Source organism: Chiloscyllium punctatum, chromosome 17 (genome assembly GCF_047496795.1).
Source record: "Chiloscyllium punctatum isolate Juve2018m chromosome 17, sChiPun1.3, whole genome shotgun sequence".
Classification (NCBI taxonomy): Eukaryota; Metazoa; Chordata; class Chondrichthyes; order Orectolobiformes; family Hemiscylliidae; genus Chiloscyllium; species Chiloscyllium punctatum.
In genome coordinates, this window is record NC_092755.1 from 1,355,500 (window position 1) to 1,377,967 (window position 22,468).

Here is a 22,468-nt window from a genome sequence, read left to right on the forward strand (position 1 = left end):
TCAAATAAATCTCAATTTCAAAACAAAATTGGTAACGTTGTCATCTATCTTGAAATGTGATGTCTTCTTCTTTCAACCAGACGGGTATTATAACGAAAAGTCTGTTAATGATATTCGTATAAAGACACTTTAAATCGCAAGGTTTGTGAAGGTTTGAAGCTCAGATTGAGGTTTAGGGTTTAGGTTTGCTCGCTGAGCTGTAGGTTTGATAGCCAGACATTTCATTACCTGGCTAGGTAACATCATCAGTGGCGATCTCCAAGTGAAGCGAAGCTGTTGTGTCTTGCTTTCTATTTATATCGTTCTCCTGGATGGGGTTCCTGGGGTTTGTGGTGATGTCATTTCTGGTATGTTTTCTGCGGGGTTGATAGATTGCTTTTTGATCTATGTGTTTGTTTATGGCATTGTTGTTGGAGTGCCAGGCCTCTGGGAATTCTCTGGCGTGTCTTTGCTTAGACTGTCCCAGGATCAATGTGTTGGCCAAGTCGAACCGGACTACCAAAAATCCATAAACCAGGAGCCCCCTCAGACCCATAGTCTCATTACCCAGAGCACCAAATTACAGACTGGACAAAGAACTACACGCAAGACTGAAATACCTCATAGAAGATTCACAGCACTCCATCCACTCCACCCAGGAATTCCTAAAAATCATCAAAAACACCAAAGTAGAGTAAGGGAAGCAATGGTCTCATTCGACATAATAGCATCTGTTCACCTTCATCAACATCGACATGGCAAAGGAAACACACTTTTAGAAGAGACCATCACACACACCAACCACCATCAATCACATTACCAACGAAAACATCATGAAGCTTGTGGATCTGTGCCTCACCACCCACTACACTTTCAACAACATCGTCTACAAACAAACCCCCAATGGCCCACCCATAGGACCTCCGCTATCAGGATTCAGAGCAGAAGCGGTAATGCAAAGACTAGAACAAACAGCCCTAGAAACAATCAAACCAAAATCTGGGTCCGCTACGCAGATGACACCTTTGTCATCACAAAACGAAACAAGATAGTAAAGACATTTAACATCATCAACAACACTCTCACAGGCATAAAGTTCAACAAGGAAGAAGAAACCGACAACAAACTCGCATTCCTGAATGACACAGTAGAAAGAAAAGACAACGGAGAACTACAAACCTGTGCATACAGAAAACCGACAAACACTGACCAAATACTTCACTCCACCAGCAACCGTCCCATCACACGCAAACGAAGCGGCGTCAGAACAGTATTCCAACAAGCCACCAGACACTGCAGCACAGACGAACTTCGGAAAACAGAGGAAAACCACCTTTACAATGTATTCGAGAAGAACAGATACTCAAAAAATACAGTCCACACTTTCCTCAAGAACAAACCACGACAAGCAGACCAAACACAGCCAGGAACCATAACCACCTGTCCATACATCAAAGACGTTTCAGACATGACAGCCAGACTACGAAGACCCCTCGGAATCCTAGTAGCACACAAACCCACCAACACTCTCAAACAAAAACTAACAAACTTAAAAGAACCAGAACAATCCAAAGACAAATCCAACGTCATCTACAAAATTCCATGCAAGGACTGTCACAACTACTACGTAAGACAACAGGAAGAAAGACACGACCTTCTCTCCCTCGTAACCCTACATACGGATTAAAAATACCACCATTTCTACTGGGACAACACATCTATCCTGGGACAGGCTAATCAAAGACACGCCTGAGAATTCATAGAGGCCTGGCACTCTAACCACAACGCCATAAACAAACACATAGATCGAGATGCCATCGATCAACCCCTCAGAAAACGAACAGGAAATGACATCACCACAAACCCCAGGAACCCCATCGAGGAGAAAGATATAAATAGAAAGCAGGAGACAACAGATTCTCTTCACTTGGAGGTCGCCACTGATGATGATGTTACCTAGCCAAGTAATGAAACGTCTGGATATCAAAGCTACAGCTGAGCAAGCAAACCTTCACCCTACATTTTAAATTATTTTTCATGTTTATGTTGCATGAATCTGCGGTCATTGATCCACAGTTTAGTTTCACTCCCTAAAGGTAACATGCTGATTTCTCCAGTTGTTAATAGTTCAATGTGATGCATCCACTGTGTGCATAACGAGAGGGAGCTTGCTCCCCACATCTTGTGTTTATCTGTGCCTTATGTCCAGCATTCATCAATGGCGAGAGCAAGGGGCGAGGGCGAGACCAATGTGTCAGTCTTTCCGTGGCCATGCACGGCACCAACATTGGCAATTCTCCACTGTGCATTTACAGCCAGTTCTCAGTGCCACTACACCCACGCCCTGCCCCTTTGAAGTATCGGCATCATTTTGTGCTGTCTCGCTGTGCTCTTCTCACCAGGATGAATTACTTCTTCTCAATCTCCTTCAGATTTCATCTGACAAAACGTTCATTAAGAATTCCTTTGCATAAACATGCACTTCGCAGCTCGCGGTATTTGATTTTCCTGGATGTCTTTCATACGAAAAAACGTTCACAGCAACTTGATTTGCAAAAGGAAACCACGCTCCCTTTCAATATCCCAATGCAACCTACATTTCAACACAGTTCAGTCAACAGGCTCAAACCATTCCTGGAAATTTTGGAATAGCGTAAATGTATATAAACTGACCATTAGCGTGCCCATACGACAGCCGTGATCATCTGAAAACATCACCGTTGAATGCCGTTAATGACAGCGACGAGTGTGGGATTCGAACCCACGCGTGCAGAGCACAATGGATTAGCAGTCCATCGCCTTAACCTCTCGGCCACCTCGTCACAGATGCACGAAAAGCTCTGACCTTATGAATAATTCAATTGGGTAAATTATGCAGAGCAGCAGATATTTCTCCCTGGTGTTGGTAAAATGATAAATAACATAGTACGGTTCCAAGAGTATGGTCTGACCCCTGGGTTGTGGGGCAAGTGCACTCCCACTGTCAGACGATGCACACAGTGATCTGAACAAAAATGAGGAAATGAATATGTAACAAGGTCTGTTGAATTCTGTGAAGATTTGAAGTCAACGGAATGAAGAACCCGAGACAGCAGAAGGTGTTCTTTCAATAAAGAGTTGAATAGAGCTCTTAAGGATAGTGGAATCAAGGGTTATGGGGATAAGGCAGGAACAGGATACAGATTGAGGATGTTCAGGCCATGATCATAATGAATGGTGGTGCTGGCTCGAAGGGCAGAATGGCCTACTCCTGCACCTGCTGTAAATTGTCTATTAAATTGCCTGTGAGGAATTGTTTTCCAGACTGGAGGAGAGTGCATAGTGCTCAATGTCATTATTCGGAACACCTAACTTCCGCTCAGATGTTTTTGACACGCACTTGTGTACAGAACAGACATTTTCAAAATCCAAAATAAGGATAAACTGACAATTGAAGGCAACAATGCAAAAACCTTGATCTGTATCATTTTCCTGCACTGTGTGACACCAAGTCACTGTATGATCACAGCAACACAGTGAGCAAGTGTCAGAAGGAAAATGAGTGCAGTGCCAGTGCGCAAGCGGGGAGCAGCAGGTGACACACGGGGAAGTGCATTTCCCACCACAGGAACACTTCCCAAACAGCGGACTGCGGTGGAAGGATTCAGAGGGGGTTTACATTTTGAAATTTGATGCCAGAGACACAATGGAGACCTGTCATTGAGTCTGTTCAAGATGAAGATTTTAAGATTTCTACAGATGCAAAACAAAATAAAAAGCTCATGGGTTAGTGAAGGCAGAAGATGAAATTGTACATTTCATCAATCTACCCATCTTTACAATGAGTACCTCACCACTTTCCTCACTCAGGGACTGAACCACTGGTGAAGATGATCATATAATCCCCGTTACTAGCCATGGAATCTGAGAAACTCGGTTTCCCAAACGTTAAGGTAAAACCAGGAATGTGGAGGTAAGCATTAATGTGTTGCTCCTGTGCTGAAGGTGACCAGTACACGGTATCTCTGTTTCAGTTTGGTGAGGTGTGCTGTGCCGTAGGTTTAATTTTGAGCCTCACATGGAGCAGCTTCAATTTGTCGTCGTGTTGAGGGATACGGACAGAAGGTGATATTGAGCAAAGCCAGGTTTATGGGAAAATACTCGTGTTTTTGGATTGAGAAACAACCTTTTCTGGATAATGACTCCTTGATCAACAAACATACTGCAAGTATCTAAAACGTGAAGAGACATGTGTGTAGAGAGAGCCGAAAGTGATTTTTCAGCAGATGGATAACGTTTCCCATGTGCACTGCGTTAAATTCCGGGAAAATAGATGTTGAACTGGTTTCATGTTTCACAGTTTGTTGCAAAAACACAAAGGTTGTTGCAATAATAAAAAAAGAAATCACATAGGACCGTTTGAATATTGTATTGAACTGAATTTTGGTCTGAGCATATTTTATCTGAAATGGCGTGCTGCAGAGAAGTACAGAGGGTGAACAGTACAAAAGGACAGAGTCTTCTTGGTGGATTTCTTGGGTGGAGTTAAGAATGTACGAAATATACATAACATCATGTGAATGTGGTCAAATCTTTAAAGTAGGTGTTGCATCTCCAAGTGACGATTCAATTCCTACTCATCAGGATATAACTTCCGTCTGCAGTTATTTTAGGACATGAGCTCCATTTACAGAGTTTCACCTTGAATAATACGCCACAGTTTACCACTCCATGAACTTGTCATACTCAGTCTTATTCAGTTGTACGTGTTCATGAAATATCTTTGTGTCTGAAGTCAACAAATTCTAAATTGTCACGCAACCACACTGACTTTCACTCAATGGTATATTCTCTCCTTGTACGTTTGATCGTGCATTTTTTAAAACACTCTGAAGTCAGCTTCTACGTTTTATTTCTGGAAAGTCGTTCATGATTTAAAAAACTCTATTGAGTGGAAGAAACTCTCATCCAAACTTTTCTTCATCATTCACTAATGGTTTTCAAGCTCTAACTAAAGTTATCTGTTCACTAGAAAGAGGGACTTTCCCCGATTTACTCATTCAAACTTAGCGTTATTTGAAAATCTCATTTGTTTACAACAAACTTGCGTGGTTGTGCATCCAGCATTTCCAAATCTCGTGAATAAACTCCTCCATTCTTTCTATCATCCCGTTTGTATCCTTTCTGATATTGTTATGTCTCAGTAAACAACGTCACTTGGCTTTCTAATATCTTGCTATTCAGGAAACAGCGTTTGTGCCCTTTCTAAATTCTTCACATGTTTTTGGTGAAGAATGAGGACAAGGATTACACACAATGTTCCCACTGAGAGTGACAAAAAGATTTTACAGTTATGCTATGAACTCTTTGCTTTTTAAATATGACGCCTCTATTTATAAACTCCAATAAGGTAAATTACTATCTATCCAGTTCATGAACATCGTCTCGATGGAGACGAGAATTTTCTATGTCTTCCTTTCTTCTTCCACCGAATGTCTGAAAGGTTTGTAAGGCCAACATCTAGAAATGCCCATGTCCTGAGTCAGTCTCAGCTATTTCTAAAGGCGACTGAAGTTCAAGTACTTCATAGGGTGTCTCCCATCATTCCAATGCAGACTGGTTCTGGACAGTAAATGCTATCACTAAAGGCCACCGTAAATCTGAAATCAACAGTTTTCGCATAGTAATTCTCGTAGCTATTGTGTATCGGATGTTCGTGTTCTTGTTCAATTTGTTCATCATTTCATGGGTCCCTGTGTTGAATTTTACTGAATGATTAATTAGTGAATGGAGACATTACCTTCACCACTCAATCGAAACTCCATGGAACATTGAAAGAATTTACTCATACGCTTCCAGAGGACAGTCCTGCCATTACTGGGATGAATCAGTCAACATTCCCCACGTCTCCTCGAAGCCAAGGATTTCCTTGTCCATTTTAGCAGATCATTGCAGCACTGAATCCCATGTGCGCGTTCATTAAAACCAAAACAGTTGCAGCAAGACTTTAAAACTAAGAGTTTGCAATCTGCTTGCATTGGTTGTCCCAAAAATTACATTCCATATTATGGTATGTTTGTGGATGAAAGAACTTTCTGAATCTTGAGCAATTATATTTCAGTTTTGTCAAAACATTACCATTCGCTGTTCTCTCTTTCCCTTTCAGTTTCCCGTTTTATATCCCGTATTTTATCAGTTTATCTTAAGTTTTCAATATTTCAATCAATCTCGATCCTGATTACCAATCCGAGAGAATGCCACAATTTTGTCAATTTATATGCAGTGCAGCTGTAGGGCGCGGTGACCCAGTGGAAAGGCATTGGTCACGTGAACCAAATAAAAGTAGCCAGCTGGTGGAATCTGGCCGTTCCGGCAGTCATATTTAAAACATTTAACGTAATCTTTAGCAAAATCATATTGGCAGAAAATAAGAAAACAAGATGAAAAAAATTGCTGATGCTGAAAATCAAACAAAAACAGCACACCTGTGATTTAACAGCAATTTCTTTTTCTGTGACAGATTGGCAGATTTTGTCGCAGTCCATGAGAACAGTGCTCAGTAGAATCAAACAGACAGCATGGACCTGGGAGTGTGAAATGAGACAGTAACAACGAATGAGTGGAGAGTGTTGTACTGGAAAAGCACAGCAGGTCAGGCAACATCCGAGGAGCAGAAGAATGGACGATTTAGGTATAAGCCATTCATCAGGAATTAGGCTTGTGAGTCGGGCAGAGGAACAAAGCTGAAGCCAGGTGCCAACTCGCAGGCACCTCCTCCTACAGACCACGATCACAAACTCTCCTCCCCTCACCAAACTATCATCACCCAGACCATCCACAATCTCATCAGCTCTGGGCATCTCGCATCCACAGCCTTCAACCTCATTGTCCGTGAACCGCAGAATTCCCGATTCTACCTCCTTCCTAAGATTCACAAACCTGACTGCCCCAGTCGACCTTCTCTCTCATCCTGAGCCTGTCCCATTCGAATAATCTCTTCCAACCTCGACACAATCCTCTCTCCCCAGTTTAGGAAATGCCCGCTCGTGACACATTCGTGACACCCCTATGCACTTCACCTCCTCCAAGAATTTCTTTTCACTGACCCACAACGCGTCATCTTCACCATGAACATCCAGTCCCTGTACAAATCCATCTGCTTGACAGAAGTCAGCAAGCCTTCCATTTCTTAATCTCACAGCATCCCAACCAGTGCCTTTCCACCGACATCCTCATCCACCTGGCTGAACATGTCCTCACAATCAACAACTTCTCTTTCCAATTCTCCCACTTCCTCCATCGAAACTGGTAGCCATGCGCACCCGCATAGGACCGAGCTCTGCCTGCCTTTTTGTCAGATACGCGGAACTGTCCATTTTTCGCAGTTACACAGGCACCATCCTCCACCTGATCCTCCTCTACATTGATGAATGTTTGGGGCCACTTTGGTGCGCCAACGAGGAGGTTGAATTGCTCACTAACTTTACCAACACCTTCCACTCCGACCTCAAATTTATCTGGATCATCTTGGCAACTTCCCTCACCTTCCTGGACCTCTCCATCACCGACTCTGGCGACTGACTAATTACAGACATATACTACAAGCCCTCCGACTCCCACATGTATCTAGACTACATCTCCTCCAAACCTATCTCGTGTAAGAACGCCATTCTTTATTCCCAATTCCTCCTCCTCCAGCACATCTGTTCCCAGGATGACCAATTACACCTCAGAAAGAGCCATTTGGTCTCCTTCTTCCACGATCACAAATTGCCTTCCCACGTGGTTGACAGCGCCCTCGATTTCATCACCTCTATTTCACACACCACCACCCTTGAAGCCACGCCTCTCAACGCAACAAGGACAGAACCACATGGTTCTCACCTTACATCCCATCAGACACCGCATAAACGCATCATATTCTGCCACTGATACCATCTCCACACGGACACGACGACCAGACATATATTACGCTGCCCAGCCCTGCCAACATTCCGTCAAGACCATTCCCTCCATGACCCACTCTTCAGGTCCACGCATGCCCCCACCAGCCCACAACCCTCTCCTGGCACCTTTCACTGCCACCAAAGGAAGGGCGAAACAAGCACCCACATCACTCCCCTCACCTCAGCCAAGGCCCGAAGGGATCATTCCACATCCATTAGAAATTCACCTGTACAGCTACCAATGTCATCTACTGAATCCGTTGCGCCCAGTGTGGTCTCCTCTACGTCAGGGAGACAGGAAAACTTCTTGCAGATCATTTCAGAGAACATCTCTGGGACACCCGCACCCACAAACTTCACCGTCCCATGGCTGACCACTTCAACTCCCCCTCCTACCCCATCAAAGACATACAGGTCTTGGAACTCCTCCACTGCCAAACCGTTACCACACAACGCCTGGAGGATGGACGCCACACATTCCGACTTGGGACCATAACACCACACGGGATAAATGTGAATTTGACCAGTTACCTCCTTTCCCCTCCCCCAAACCCAAGCCTTCAACTCGGCACCGCCCTCTCGACCCATTCCATCATTGCTATTTCTGACTTATTTTCTTCTCCCTCGTATTCATCCATCTATTGCTTTCCAACTATTTCCCCTTAACCCCACACCATTTCCATTTATCTCTTAGCCCCGACTCACAAGCCTTATTCCAGATGAATTGCTTAAGCCTGAAACCTGATATCTCCAGCTCCTCGGATGCTACCTGATCTGCTGTGCTTTTCCAGCATCACACTACCAACTCTGATCTCCAGCATCTGCAGTCCTAACTTTATCCTTGGAATTATCAATGACCTTAGAGTGAAAATATCCCTCGCTTGCAGTGATCACAGTGTGACTGAGTTTTCCATTTATTTTGGGTGAGGGCAGGCTGGATCTGAGACGAGCGCTTACCATCTAAACAACCGGAATGATATCAGATAGCGAAGTTCGGGCGGGCTGAAGTGAAGTGGAACATTCTATCAGAAGATGGAACAGTACAATTGCATCACATCATCCAGACTGTAAAAGACAGGCAGAAGGAAAAAATCAACATCAGTGCAGGCACAAGGACAGGTCAAGTGGAAAGGAGACAATACAACACACTGAAGTGCAGTGAAATTATTTCTGTGAAATGATTCGATATATAAGCTATACCTTTACATATGGACTGCCCTCACATTGGGAAAAGGAATTCCCTGCAGTATAATGGCGATATTGGCCTGCGACATCACAAAGTTGAGAGACACTGACATCGTTTCTTCTGTAGCAGCATGGCCGAGTAAAAGCATGATCGTCCCATCAACCACAATTCAATACTTCAAAGCTCTCCTCTGTGCTGTACAACTTATTTGCTGCTCCTGTCGTCAGATCTCAATCACTTCACTGTGTATCTTCTGCTTCCTGCTTCATGGAAACACTTGAAACGTGAACAAATCCACTTTCCACTTTCACTAATCTTTTGCAACTCCCGAGTTGGCACAGGTACGAGCGACCGCTTGGACTTCTCGAGCGCTCTCACTCTGGTATGATCTGAATGATAAAGTGGACTGTGTCTGATCTGCAGAATGTTCCCACTGGGACGGTGCTGTTTATCCCATCCTCGGGGACTGAGCTGCCTCTATTGGCAGAGTATTCAGCCATTTCCCTCCACTTGCAGGCATTATGAGGGGATGTAAGTGCGGATATGATCTGAAGCTTCCTCTCACGGGCACAGCCAGGTGCAAGAGCGCCGCTGGAACTTAGCGACATCGATTGCGAACTTCCTCCAAAAATCATTTATTTGAGAGAGAGAGAAAGGTGCTGAGCTGGTTGGAAAGAGAGAAATGGGCTGTGAACTCTCTTCCCTCAGTAGAATTCAAATAAGTGCATTTTTGTGTTGCCCATTTGATGTTCAGAATCAATCTTCGCAGAACATTCCAGCAGAAAGGCTTTTGTTTCAGAGGCGTCCGTTTCTTTGCTGCAATCGGGCATCAGTTAACATCTGAGTCCCAACTGTCCCTGATGAAGCGACTCCGAATGAAACCCTCACTCACTGAGGACCATCCCCACAGCCAGGAGCTGCGAGGCTTCAGAAAGGCCAAAGAGGAAGGGAGGATTAAAAAGAGCCATTATTTCTCCCTCAACGCCTCTGTCACAGCGACAGGGAGAGGGACGGCAGAGACGTGTGACGTCATTCACGTGCCGACAGAAGCCGTTCAGCCCATCGAGTCCACGGTAAATCTCTGTCACTTGCTTCTCTCTGAGATTATTCATCATGCTTGTTCTAATAATAGGGAACTGTATCTATCTCGAAATGCTGTCTCCAACAGACTGAACTACATGTCATTCACGGCTGTTCATTTCACCGGAGGACCATGTTGTGCGACACAGCGTGTGGAATAACTGCAAGGCGGTAAAAACAATGACTGCAGATGCGGGAAACCAGATTCTGGATTAGTGGTGCAGGAAGAGCACAGCAGTTCAGGCAGCATCCGAGTAGCTTCGAAATCGAGGTTTCAGGCAGAATCCCTTCATCAGCAATTAACGCTGTGAGCCTGAAGTGTGGAGAGATACACTGGAGGAGGGTGGGGGTGGGGAGAAAGTTGCATGGAGTACAATGCATGATTGGGGGAGGGGATTAAGGTGAAAGGTCAGGGAGGAGAGGGTGGAGTGGATAGGTGGAAAAGGCGCTAGGCAGGTAGGACAATTCCGGACAAGTCATGCGGACAGTGCTGAGCTGGAAGTTTAGAACTAGGGTGAGGTGGGGGATGGGGAAATGAGGAAACTGTTGAAGTCCACATTGATGCCCTGGGGTTGAAGTGCTTCGAGGCGGAAGATGAGGCGTTCTTCCTCCAGGCGTCTGGTGATGAGGGAGTGGCGGTGAAGGAGACCCAGGACCTCCATGTATTCGGCAGGCTGGGAGGGGGAGTTGAAATGTTGGGCCACAGGGCGGTGTGGTTGATTGGTGCGGGTGTCCCGGAGATGTTCCTTAAAGCGCTCTGCTCGGAGGCGCCCAGTCTCCCCAATGTAGAGGAGACCGCATCAGGAGCAACGGATATAATAAATGATATTAGTGAATGTGCAAGTAAAACTTTATTGGATATGGAAGGCTCCTTTAGGGCCTTGGAGAGAGGTGAGGGAGGAGGTGTGGGCACAGGTTTTCCAGTTCCTGCGGTGGCAGAGAAAGTGTCAGGATTGGAGGGTGGGCTGTAGGGGGGCGTGGACCTGACCAGGTAGTCACGGAGGGAACGGTCTTTGTGGAATGCGGAAAGGGGAGGGTTAGGGTTAGGAATATATATCCCTGGTGGTGGGGTCTGTTTGCAGGTGGCAGAAATTACAGTGGATGATTTGGTTTATGCGAAGGTTTGTAGGGTGGAAGGTGAGCACCAGGGGCGTTCTGTCCTTGTTACGGTTGGAGGGGTGGAGTCTGAGGGCGGAGGTGCGGGATGTAGACGAGATGCGTTGGAGGGCATCTTTAACCACGTGGGAAGGGAAATTGCGTTCTCTAAAGAAGGAGGCCTTCTAGTGTGTTTTGTGGCGGAACTGGTCCCCCTGGGAACAGGTCCGGCGGAGGCGGAGGAATTGGGAATACGGGATGGCATTTTTGCAAGAGGTAGGGTGGGAAGAGGTGAAATGCAAGAGGTAGGGTGGGAAGAGGTGTGCAAGAGGTAGGGTGGGAAGAGGTGTGCAAGAGGTAGGGTGGGAACAGGTGTGCATCGGGTCAAATCCCCATCACATATGTGACTGTTGTTCTCATGTGTATTTTTTCTCTACGTGTGCTGAAGTAAGACAGTGAGGGAGCAATTACTGTTGTCAGACATACATGTAGGGGCGTATTAAAGACTGAAGTTGTGAGATTTGAGCAGTGTTTATTAACATAGACCATTCACTGTTCGAATCTCTTGCTCAGGAATTTGACAGAGAGCGAATTTGAGCAAAGGTTGAGCCGGGGCGTTTACCCCATGACGTAACACGAGTTTCTGCAGTTGCTTTGTTGTTCACCTAATTTTGTGTGTTTTGCATCATTGAGGATTTTGAAGTTGTCTCCTCGATACAAATTACCCGTACTTTTTCAACATTGTACAAAAGATCCAGTACAATAACAGTCGATGCTGATTCAGTCGACTTATCCAGATATTGACCCCTGGAAACAGCACTGTGCACTCTCCTCGAATCTGGAAAACAACTTCCTCACATATAATGTTTTATTCTCGCTCTCATGGCGCTTTTCATTCAATCGGCTTCTGTTTTTTCACAGAATCCGATTCAATCGATCTTGTCACTGTGTCATTTCTTTCCATGTGGTCAGCTCTTGTGAACAGAATATCACAGTGGGAGTGCCCTGGGCCCATAACCCAGAAGTCAGACCATACTCAGGGAACCGTATTCTGCTCTTGATCATTTCATGAACACCAGGGAGAAATATCTATGCTCTTCAAAATTTAATCACCTGTTTTAAGAAGCAAGATAAACAGTTCCTGCTTCCTGCTTTTGTTGCCAAACGGACCAAGATTTTAAATGCTGGAACAAGTCGAGACTGTCCGCTCTCCCACATCCAATTTATCCCCAGGTTGTGTTAAGATGATGGTCTGAATCGCTTCCTTCTCTTCCCTGTCACTCTAGGATGAGGTGAGCTGTGTAATCTTTGATGTGAACTGGAGGCAACGTGGAAAAATGTATACACAGCAGCTGCGTGATCGATGGGACTCGCTGCAGTAACATCCCATGCTGATTCAGACAGCAGAAACCTCCCTGTGACTTCGAGAAGCACAGACACTGTTCCTGAATAATGGGGAGACATTCACTCTTTCCTCGCAGTTCTGCATTTTCTCGCTCTCTCAGGTGGCATTATTTGGACAATGGTTCCAAAAAGATGATTTCTTGTGCATACACGATCTCCCTTTTCTACACCTTTCCAGAATTCCCATACTTCCCACTTCCGCCAGATGCTTACCCCGCTCCACAAACTCTTGTTTGATAGGGAGCTGAAGACCACGTTCAAACTGCTGTCCACCAACACTGCGTGACAATGGAAAATGAGTTAGTCCAGTTCTCAATGAAGACCGCCCTGTTCCGGGAAAGCAGTTAGCACAGCCTCCTGGGAGAAGCGAGTCAGAATGGAAAGGAACTGTTAATAAGACTCTGTGCTTCTTTCACTCTGAAACAGCAGAAATAGCCTTAGTTAACCAACAAACTCACCTGATTTCTGGTTACCATGTCTGGCGCCGTTCTGGATCGTTTATCTCGGGTGTGATATTGCCTCAGATAGGTGACATACGTGCGAGAGCTCTCGGGTTCACATTGCGGATGAGCCTTGCAATTTTGCACACTACTCCATTTTTGACTGTGAAGATATGATTTTGATGAGATCGGTTTCAGATAAAGATTCCAAAGCTTGAAAACGTACACAAGCAAGTTCAAGAACTGCTTCTTCTCGGCCATTGCTGCTCTGAGAAATGGATTGTCTAACTTGAAAGAATGCTATCTTGCCAATGTGGATTTTGCTGAGCGCACGTCCGATACGGAGTAACCTGAATTCTAAGTCTGGTCAAATTTTGCTTTCCTCACGCAGTGATCTGCATGTCCTTGATTAATATGATCCGCCTTTACCAATCGCAAACAACGCTTTCCACTGTACTTAGGTACATGTGACAATCAATCAATCAAAACACAGTCATTTCCTCGTTGCGTGGAGCTAGCAGAGTGAAGGTGGGCTGCATGGCATCAGTCTGCAGTGTGACACATTTTGTGATTCTGATTGCATTTGTAATTAAAACAGCAGAATTGGGGAAGTTACAGAGTGGTTATATTGACACAGCTGGGACACATCTGTGCCACAGTGTATCACACAATAACAGTGAAGATCTTTTGACGTCATCCTCGAAGGTACATGCTCCAAAAACCTGAAGACTGCGTGAAACTGCTGTGGTCAGCGATAACAGAACGGCCCAGAGGGATCGTGGTGAGCGCATAATCCAGAAATTAATGAATGAAAAGCATCCTCTGCTCGATGACAATTCCAGCTCTCAGTGTATGCACTGCAACTGCAAGAGTTTCACTATAACAGTGCTCCGTTCTTCACATTGCATATTGATGAGCCTTCTGCGTCAGTACACTCAATGGTATCTGAAATAGATGCACATTTATACATTTGAGGAAACCCACGTTTGAAGGTATGGAAGATTTGTTTTGCTGTTCTCTGTCGGTCTGTTATGACCTGATTCGCAAAGTCATTTGCCTGAGCTGGGAATACACTGGCGAAGATGAGAAAAGTCAGTTGTAGCATGTACCATGCACATGACGCCTTGCAGTTATTCCCCACGCTGTGTCACACAGCAGGGTCCTCCGGTGAAATGAACAGCCGTGAATGACATGTGGTTCAGTCTGTTGGAGACAGCATTTCGACACAGATACAGTTTCCTATTATTAGAACAAGCAGCACTGATGATGAATAACCTCAGAGAGAAGAAAGCGATAGAGATTTACCGTGGCCTCGATGGGCTGAACGGCTTCTGTCGGCACGTGAATGATGTCACACGTTTCTGCCGTCCCTCTCCCTGTCTCTGTGACAGAGTGGCTGAGGGAGAAATAATGGCTCGTTTTTAATCCTCCCTTCCTCTTTGGACTGCCTGCAGCCCCGCAGCTCCTGGCTGTGAGGATGGTTCTCAGTGAGTGAGGGTTTCATTCGGAGTCACTTCATCAGGGACAGTTGGGACTCAGATGTTAACTGATGCCCGATTGCAGCAAAGAAACCGACGCCTCTGAAACAAAAGCCTTTCTGCTGGAATGTTCTGCGAAGATTGATTCTGAACATCAAATGGGCAGCACAAAAATGCACTTATTTGAATTTTACTGAGGGAAGAGAGTTCACAGCGCATTTCTCTCTTTCCCACCAGCTCAGCACGATTCTCTCTCTCTCAAATAAATGATATTTGGAGGAAGTTCGCAATCAAAGTTGTTAAGTTCCAGCGGCGCTGTTGCACCTGGCTGTGCCCGTGAGAGGAAGCTTCAGAGCATATCCGCATTTACATCCCGTCATAATGCCTGCAAGTGGAGGGAAATGGCTGAAGACTCTGCCAATAGAGACAGCTCAGTCCCCGGGGATGGGATAAACAGCACCATCCCGCGTGGGGACATTCTGCAGATTAGACACAGTGTACTTTATCATTCAGATCATACCAGAGTGAGAACGCTCGAGAAGGCCAATCGGTCACTCGTACCTGTGCCAACTCGGAAGTTGCAAAAGATTAGTGAAAGTGGAAAGTGGATTTATTCACGTTTCAAGTGTTTCCATGAAGCAGGAAGCAGAAGAAGATACACAGTGAAGCGATTGAGATCTGACTACAGAAGCAGCAAACAAGTTGTACAGTGCAGAGGAGAGCTTTGAAGTACTGAATTCTGGTTGATGGGACGATCATGCTTTTACTCGGCCACGCTGCTACAGAAGAAACTATGTCAGTGTCTCTCAACATTGTGATGTCAACAGGCAAATGTCGCCGTTATACTGCAGGGAATTCCTTTTTCCAATGTGATGGCAGTCCATATGTAAAGGTATAGCTTATATATTGAAACCTTTCACATAAATAATTCCACTGCACCGAAGTGTGTTGTATTGTCTCCTTTCCACTTTACCTGTCATTGTGCTTATACTGAAGTTGATTTTCTCCTTCTGCATGTCTTTTACAGTCTGGGTGATGTGATGCAGTTGTACTGACCCATCTTCTGACAGAATTTTCCACTTCACTTCAGCCCACCCTAACTTCGCTATCTGATACCATTCCCATTGTTTAGATGTTAATCGCTCGTCTCAGATCCAGCCTGCCCTCACCCAAAATAAATGGAAAACTCAGTCACACTGTGATCACTGCAATCGAGGGATATCTGCACTCTCCGGTCATTGATAATTCCAAGGATAAAGTTAGGGCAGCAGATGCTGGAGATCAGAGTTGGTAGTGTGATGTTGGAAAAGCACAGCAGATCAGGTAACATCCGACCAGCAGGAGAATTCAGGTTTCAGGCTTAAGCCCTTCAGCAGGAATAAGGCTTGTGAGTCGGGACTGAGAAATAAATGGAAGTGGTGTGGGTTTAAGGGGAAATAGCTGGAAAGCAATAGATGGATGAATCGGAGGGAGAAGATAATAGGTTAGAAATGGCAGTGTTGGAATGGGTTGAGAGGGCGGTGCCGAGTTGAAGGCTTGTGCTTTTGGGAGGGGAAATGAAGTAACTGTCCAAATTCACATTTATCCCGTGTGGTGTTAGAGTCCCAAGGTGGAATGTGCAGTGTTCCTCCTACAGGCGGTGTGTGGTAACGGTTGGCAGTGGAGGACATCCAGGACCTGTATGTCTTTGATGGGGTAGGAGGGGGAGTTGAAGTGTTCAGCCACGGGACGGTGAAGTTGGTGGGTGCGGGTGTCCCAGAGATGTTCTCTGAAATGATCTGCAAGAAGTTTTCCTGTCTCCCTGATGTCGAGGAGACCACACTGGGTGCAACGGATTCAGTAGATGACGTTGGTAGCTGTACAGGTGAATTTCTAATGGATGTGGAATGATCCCTTCGGGCCTTGGCTGAGGTGAGGGGAGTGATGTGGGTGCTCGTTTCACCCTTCCTTTGGTGGCAGTGAAAGGTGCCAGGAGAGGGTTGTGGGCTGGTGGGGGGATGTGTGGACCTGAAGAGGGGGTCATTGAGGGAATGGTCTTTACGGAATGTTGGAAGGGCTGGGTAGCGAAACATATCTCTGTTGGTGGTGTCTGTTTGGAGGTGGCATCAGCGACAGAATATGATGCGTTTATGCGGAGTTTGATGGGGTGTAAAGTGAGCACCAGGTCGTTCTGTCCTTGTTGCGTTGAGAGGGGTGGCTTCAAGGGTGGTGGTGTGTGAAATGGAGGTGATGAACTTGAGTGCGCTGTCAACCACGTGGGAAGGCAATTTGTGATCGTGGAAGAAGGAGACCAACTGGCTCTTTCTGAGGTGTAATTGGTCATCCTGGGAAGAGATGTGCTGGAGGAGGAGGAATTGGGAATAAAGAATGGTCTTCTTACACGAGATAGGGTTGGAGGAGATGTAGTCTAGATACATGTGGGAGTCGGTGGGCTTGTAGTATATGTCTGTAATTAGTCAGTCGCCAGAGTCGGTGATGGAGAGGTCCAGGAAGTTGAGGGAATTTGCCAAGCTGATCCGGATAAATTTGAGGTCGGAGTGGAAGGTGTTGGTAAAGTTGGTTAGCAATTCAACCTGCTCGTTGTAGCACCAAGTGGCACCAAACATTCATCAATGTAGAGGAGGTACAGATGGAGGATGGTGCCTGTGTAACTGCGAAAGATGGACGGTTCCGCGTATCTGACAAACAGACAGGCATAGCTAGGTCCGATGCGGGTGCCCGTGGCTACCAGTTTCGATGGAAGAAGTGGGAGAATTGGAAAGAGAAGTTGTTGATTGTGAGGACCAGTTCAGCTAGGTGGATGAGGATGTCAGTGGAAAGGGAATGGTTGGGATGCTGTGAGATTATGAAATGGAAGGCTTGCTGACTTCTGTCATGGCAGATGGATTTGTACAGGGGCTGCATGTCCATGGTGAAGATGACGCGTTGAGGGCCAGGGAAACGAAATTCTTGGAGGAGGTGAAATCCATTGGGGTGTCACGAATGTAAGTAGGCATTTCCTGAAATGGGGAAAGAGGATTGTGTCAACGTAGGAGTAAATGATTCGGATGCGAGAGGCTCAGGATGAGACAATAGGTCGACTGGGGCAGTCAGGTTTGTCAATCTTAGGAACGAGGTAGAATTGGGGAGTGCGCAGTTCACAGACAATGAGGTTGAAGGTTGTGGATGGGAGATGCCCAGAGGTGATGAGATTGTGAATGGTCTGCGAGATGATGGTTTGTTGAGGGGAGGAGAGGTTGTGATCGGGTTCAGTAGGAGGAGGTGCCTGCGAGTTGGCACCTGGCTTCAGCTTTGTTCCTCTGCCCGACTCACAAGCCCTATTCCTGATGAATGGCTTACGCCTAAATCGTCCATTCTTCTGCTCCTCGGATGTTGCCTGACCTGCTGTGCTTTTCCAGTACAATATTCTCCACTCATTCATTATTACTGTCTCATTTCACACTCCCAGGTCCATGCTGTCTGTTTGATTCTAATGAGCACTGTTCTCATGGACTGCGACAAAATCTGCCAATCTGAAACAAAAACAGAAATTGCTGTAAAATCACAGGTATGCTGGCAGCAACTGTGCACATGAATCACAGTTAACATTTCACATCCATTGGGTCTGTCTCTCCACAGATGCTGTCAGACGGCCTGAAATATTCCAGCAACATCTGTTTTTGTTTGATTTTCAACATCAGCAATTTTTTCATTTTTGTTTTCTTATTTTCTGCAAATATGATCTGGCTAAAGATTACGTTCGATGTTTTAAATATGACTGTGATGGAACGGCCAGATTCCACCAGCCGGCTACTTTTATTTGGTTCACGTGACCAATGCCTTTCCACTGGGTGACCGCGCCCTACAGCTGCACTGCATATAAATTGACAAAATTGCGGCATTCTCTCGGATTGGCAATCAGGAGGGAGATTGATTGAAATTATTGAAAACTTTAGATAAACCGATAAAACACGGGATATAAAACGGGAAACTGAAAGGGAAAGGGAGAACGGCGAATGATAGTTTTTTGACAAAACTGAAATATAATTGCTCAAGATTCAGAAAGTGCTTTCATCCAGAAACATACCATAATATGGAATGTAATGTTTGGGGCAACCAATGCAAGCAGATAGCAAAATCTTAGTTTTAAAGTCTTGCTGCAACTGTTTTGGTTTTCATGAACGCACACATGGGATTCAGTGCTGTTATGATCTCCTAAAATGGGAAAGGAAATCCTTGCCTTCGAGGATACGTGGGGAATGTTGACTGATTCATCCCCGTAATGGCAGGACTGTCCTCTGGAAGCGTATGGGTTAAATCTTTCAATGTTCCATGGAGTTTCAAATGAGTGGTGAAGGGAATGTTTCCATTCACAAATTAATCATTCAGTAGAATTCAATACAGGGACCCATGAAATGATGAACAAATTGAACAAGAACACGGACATACGACACACAATAGCTACGACCATTACTATGTGAAAACTGTTGATTTCAGATCCACAGTGACCTTTGGTGATGGCATTTACTGTCCAGAATCAGTCTGCACTGGAATGACTGGAGACACACTATGAAGTATTTGAACTTCAGTCGCCTTTAGAAATAGATGGGACTGACTCAGGACACGGTGATTTGGAGATGTTGGCCTTTCAAACCTTTCAGGCATTCCGTGGAAGAATAAAGGAAGTGATAGAAACTTTTCGTCTCCATGGAGACGATGTTCATGAACTGGATAGATAGTAATTTACCTTATTGGAGTTTATAAATCGAGGCGTCATATTTACAAAGCAATGAGTTCATCGTGTAACTGTAAAATCTTTTTGTCACACTCAGTGGGAACACTGTGTGTAATCCTTGTCCTCATTCTCCACCAAAAACATGTAAAGAAGTTAGAAAGCGCACAGACGCTGTTTCCTGGATAGCAAGATATTAGAAAGCCAAGTGACGTTGTTTACTGAGACATAAAAATATCAGAAAGGATACAAAAGGGATGATAGAAAGAATTAAGTAGTTTATTCACGAGATTTGGAAATGCTGGATGCACAAACACGCAAGTTTAATAGAAACAAATGAGATTTGCACGTAACGCGAGGTTTGAATGAGTAAATCGGGGAAAGTCCCTCTTTTGAGTGAATCAATAACTTTCGTTAGAGCTTGAAAACCATTAGTGAATGATGAAGAAAAGTTTGGATGAGAGTTTCTTCCACTCAATAGAGTTATTTAAATCGTGAACGACTTTACAGAAATAAAACGTAGAAGCTGATTTCAGAGTGTTTTAAAAGATACACGAACAAACGTACAAGGAGAGAATTTACCATTGAGTGAAAGTCAGTATAGTTGCGTAACAATTTCGAATTTGTTGACGTCAGACACAAAGATATTTCATGAACATGTACAACTGAATAAGACTGAGTATAACAAGTTCATGGATTGGTAAGCTGTGGCGTATTATTCAAGGTGAAACTCTGTAAATGGAGCTGATGTCCTAAAATAACTGCAGATAGAAATTATATCCTAATGAGCAGGAATTGAATCATCACTTGGAGAGGCAACACCCACTTTAAAAATTTGACCACATTCACATGATGTTATGTATATTTCCTACATTCTTAACTCCACCCAAGAAATCCACCAAGAAGACTCGGTCCTTTTGTATTGTTAACCCCCTGTACTGGTCTGCAGCACGCCATTGAAGATAAAGTATGCTCAGACCAAAATTCAATTCAATACAATATTCAAACGGTCCTATGTGATTTCTTTTTTTATGATTATTGCAACAAGCTTTGTGAGTTTGTAACAAACTGTGAAACATGAAACCAGTTCAACATCAATTTTCCCGGAATTTAAAGCAGTGCTCATGGGAAACGTTATCCACCTGCTAAAAAAATCACCTTAGCCTCTCTCTCTCCACATATGTCTCTTCACGTTTTAGATACTTGCAGTATGTTTGTAGATCAAGGAGTCATTATCCGGAAAAGGTTGTTTCTCTATCCACAAACACGGGTATTTTCCCATCAACTTGACCTTCTGTCCGTATCCCGCAACACGACGACAAATTGAAGCTGCTCCATGTGAGACTCAAACTTCAAACTTCGGCAAACCCCCCCCCCCCTAAACTGAGACAGAGATACCGTGCACTGGTCACCTTCAGCACAGGAGCAACACATTAATGGTTAACTCCACATTCCTGGTTTTACCTTAACATTTGGGAAACCGACTTTCTCTGATTCCAAGGCTAGGAATGGGGATTATATGATCATCTTCACCAGTGATTCTGTCCCCGCGTGAGGAAAGTGGTGAGGTCCTCATTGAAAAGATGGGTAGATTGATGATATGTACAATGTCATCTTTTGCCTTCACGAACCCATGAGCTTTTTATTTTGTTTTGCATCTGTAGAAATCTTAAAATCTTCATCTTGAACAGACTCAATGACAGATCTCCATTGTGTCTCTGGCATCGAATTTCATAGTGTAAACTCCCTCTGAATCCTTCCACCGCAGTCCGCTGTTTGGGAAGTGTTCCAGTTGTGGGATATGCACATCCCCGTCTGTCACCTGTTGCTCCCAGTATGCGCTCTGACACTGCCCTCATTTTCCTTCTGACACTTGCTCACTGTGTTGCTGTGATCATACAGTGACTTGGTGTCACACAGTGCAGGAAAATGATACAGATCAAGGTTTTTGCATTGTTGCCTTCAATTGTCAGTTTAGCCTTATTTTGGATTTTGAAATTGTCTGTTCTGTACACAAGTGCGTGTCAAAAACATCTGAGCGGAAGTTAGGTGTTCCGAATAATGACATTGAGCACTATGCACTCTCCTCCAGTCTGGAAAACAATTCCTCACAGGCAATTTAATAGACAATATACAGCAGGTGCAGGAGTAGGCCATTCTGCCCTTCGAGCCAGCACCACCATTCATTATGATCATGGCCTGAACATCCTCAATCTGTATCCTGTTCCTGCCTTATCCCGATAACCCTTGATTCCACTATCCTTAAGAGCTCTATTCAACTCTTTATTGAAAGAACACCTCCTGCTGTCTGGGGTCTTCATTCCGTTGACTTCAAATATTCTCAGTATTCAACAGACCTTGTTACATATTCATTTCCTCATTTTTGTTCAGATCACTGTGTGCATTGTGTGACAGTGGGAGTGCACTTGCCCCACAACCCAGGGGTCAGACCATAGTCTTGGAACCGTACTATGTTATTTATCATTTTACCAACACCAGGGAGAAATATCTGCTGCTCTGCATAATTTACCCAATTCAATTATTCATAAGGTCATAGCTGTGCCACAGTCTGTGACGAGGTGGCCGAGAGGTTAAGGCGATAGATTGCTAATCCGTTGTGCTCTGCACGCGTGGGTTCGAATCACACTCTCGTCGCTGTCATCAATGGCATTTTCGTGGGGCTGTTTTCAGATGATCACATCTGTCGTATTGAAACTGGAACGCTAAGAGTCAGTTTACATCCATTTCCACTATTACAAAATTTCAAAGAATGGCTTGAGCCTGTTGACTCAACTGTATTGAAATGTAGGTTGCATTGTGATAATGAAAGGGAGCGCGGTTTCCTTTTGCAAATCAAGTTGCTGTGAACGTTTTTTCGTATGTAAGACATCCAGGAAAATCAAATAACGAGAGCTGCGAAGTGCATGTTTATGCAAAGGAATTCTTAATGAACGTTTTGTCAGATGAAATCTGGAGGAGGTTGAGAAGAAGTAATTCATCCTGGTGAGAAGAGCACAGCGAGACAGCACAAAATGATGGCGATACTTCAAAGGGGCAGGGCGTGGGTGTAGGGGCACTGAGGACTGGCTGTAAATGCACAGTGGAGAATTGCCAATGTTGGTGCCGTGCATGGGCACGGAAAGGCTGACACATTGGTCTCGCCCTCGCCC

At 44.8% G+C, this 22,468-nt stretch overlaps 2 non-coding genes across 2 annotated transcripts; one reads left to right on the plus strand and one right to left on the minus strand.

Moving 5' to 3' along the window:
- Window positions 1-2,719: 2,719 nt before the first annotated feature.
- Window positions 2,720-2,801, minus strand: trnas-gcu (transfer RNA serine (anticodon GCU)). The gene has a single exon. It is a non-coding gene; the product is annotated as a tRNA-Ser (tRNA).
- A 19,070-nt stretch (window positions 2,802-21,871) lies between these two features.
- Window positions 21,872-21,953, plus strand: trnas-gcu (transfer RNA serine (anticodon GCU)). Its single transcript has one exon. It is a non-coding gene; the product is annotated as a tRNA-Ser (tRNA).
- Window positions 21,954-22,468: the final 515 nt, after the last annotated feature.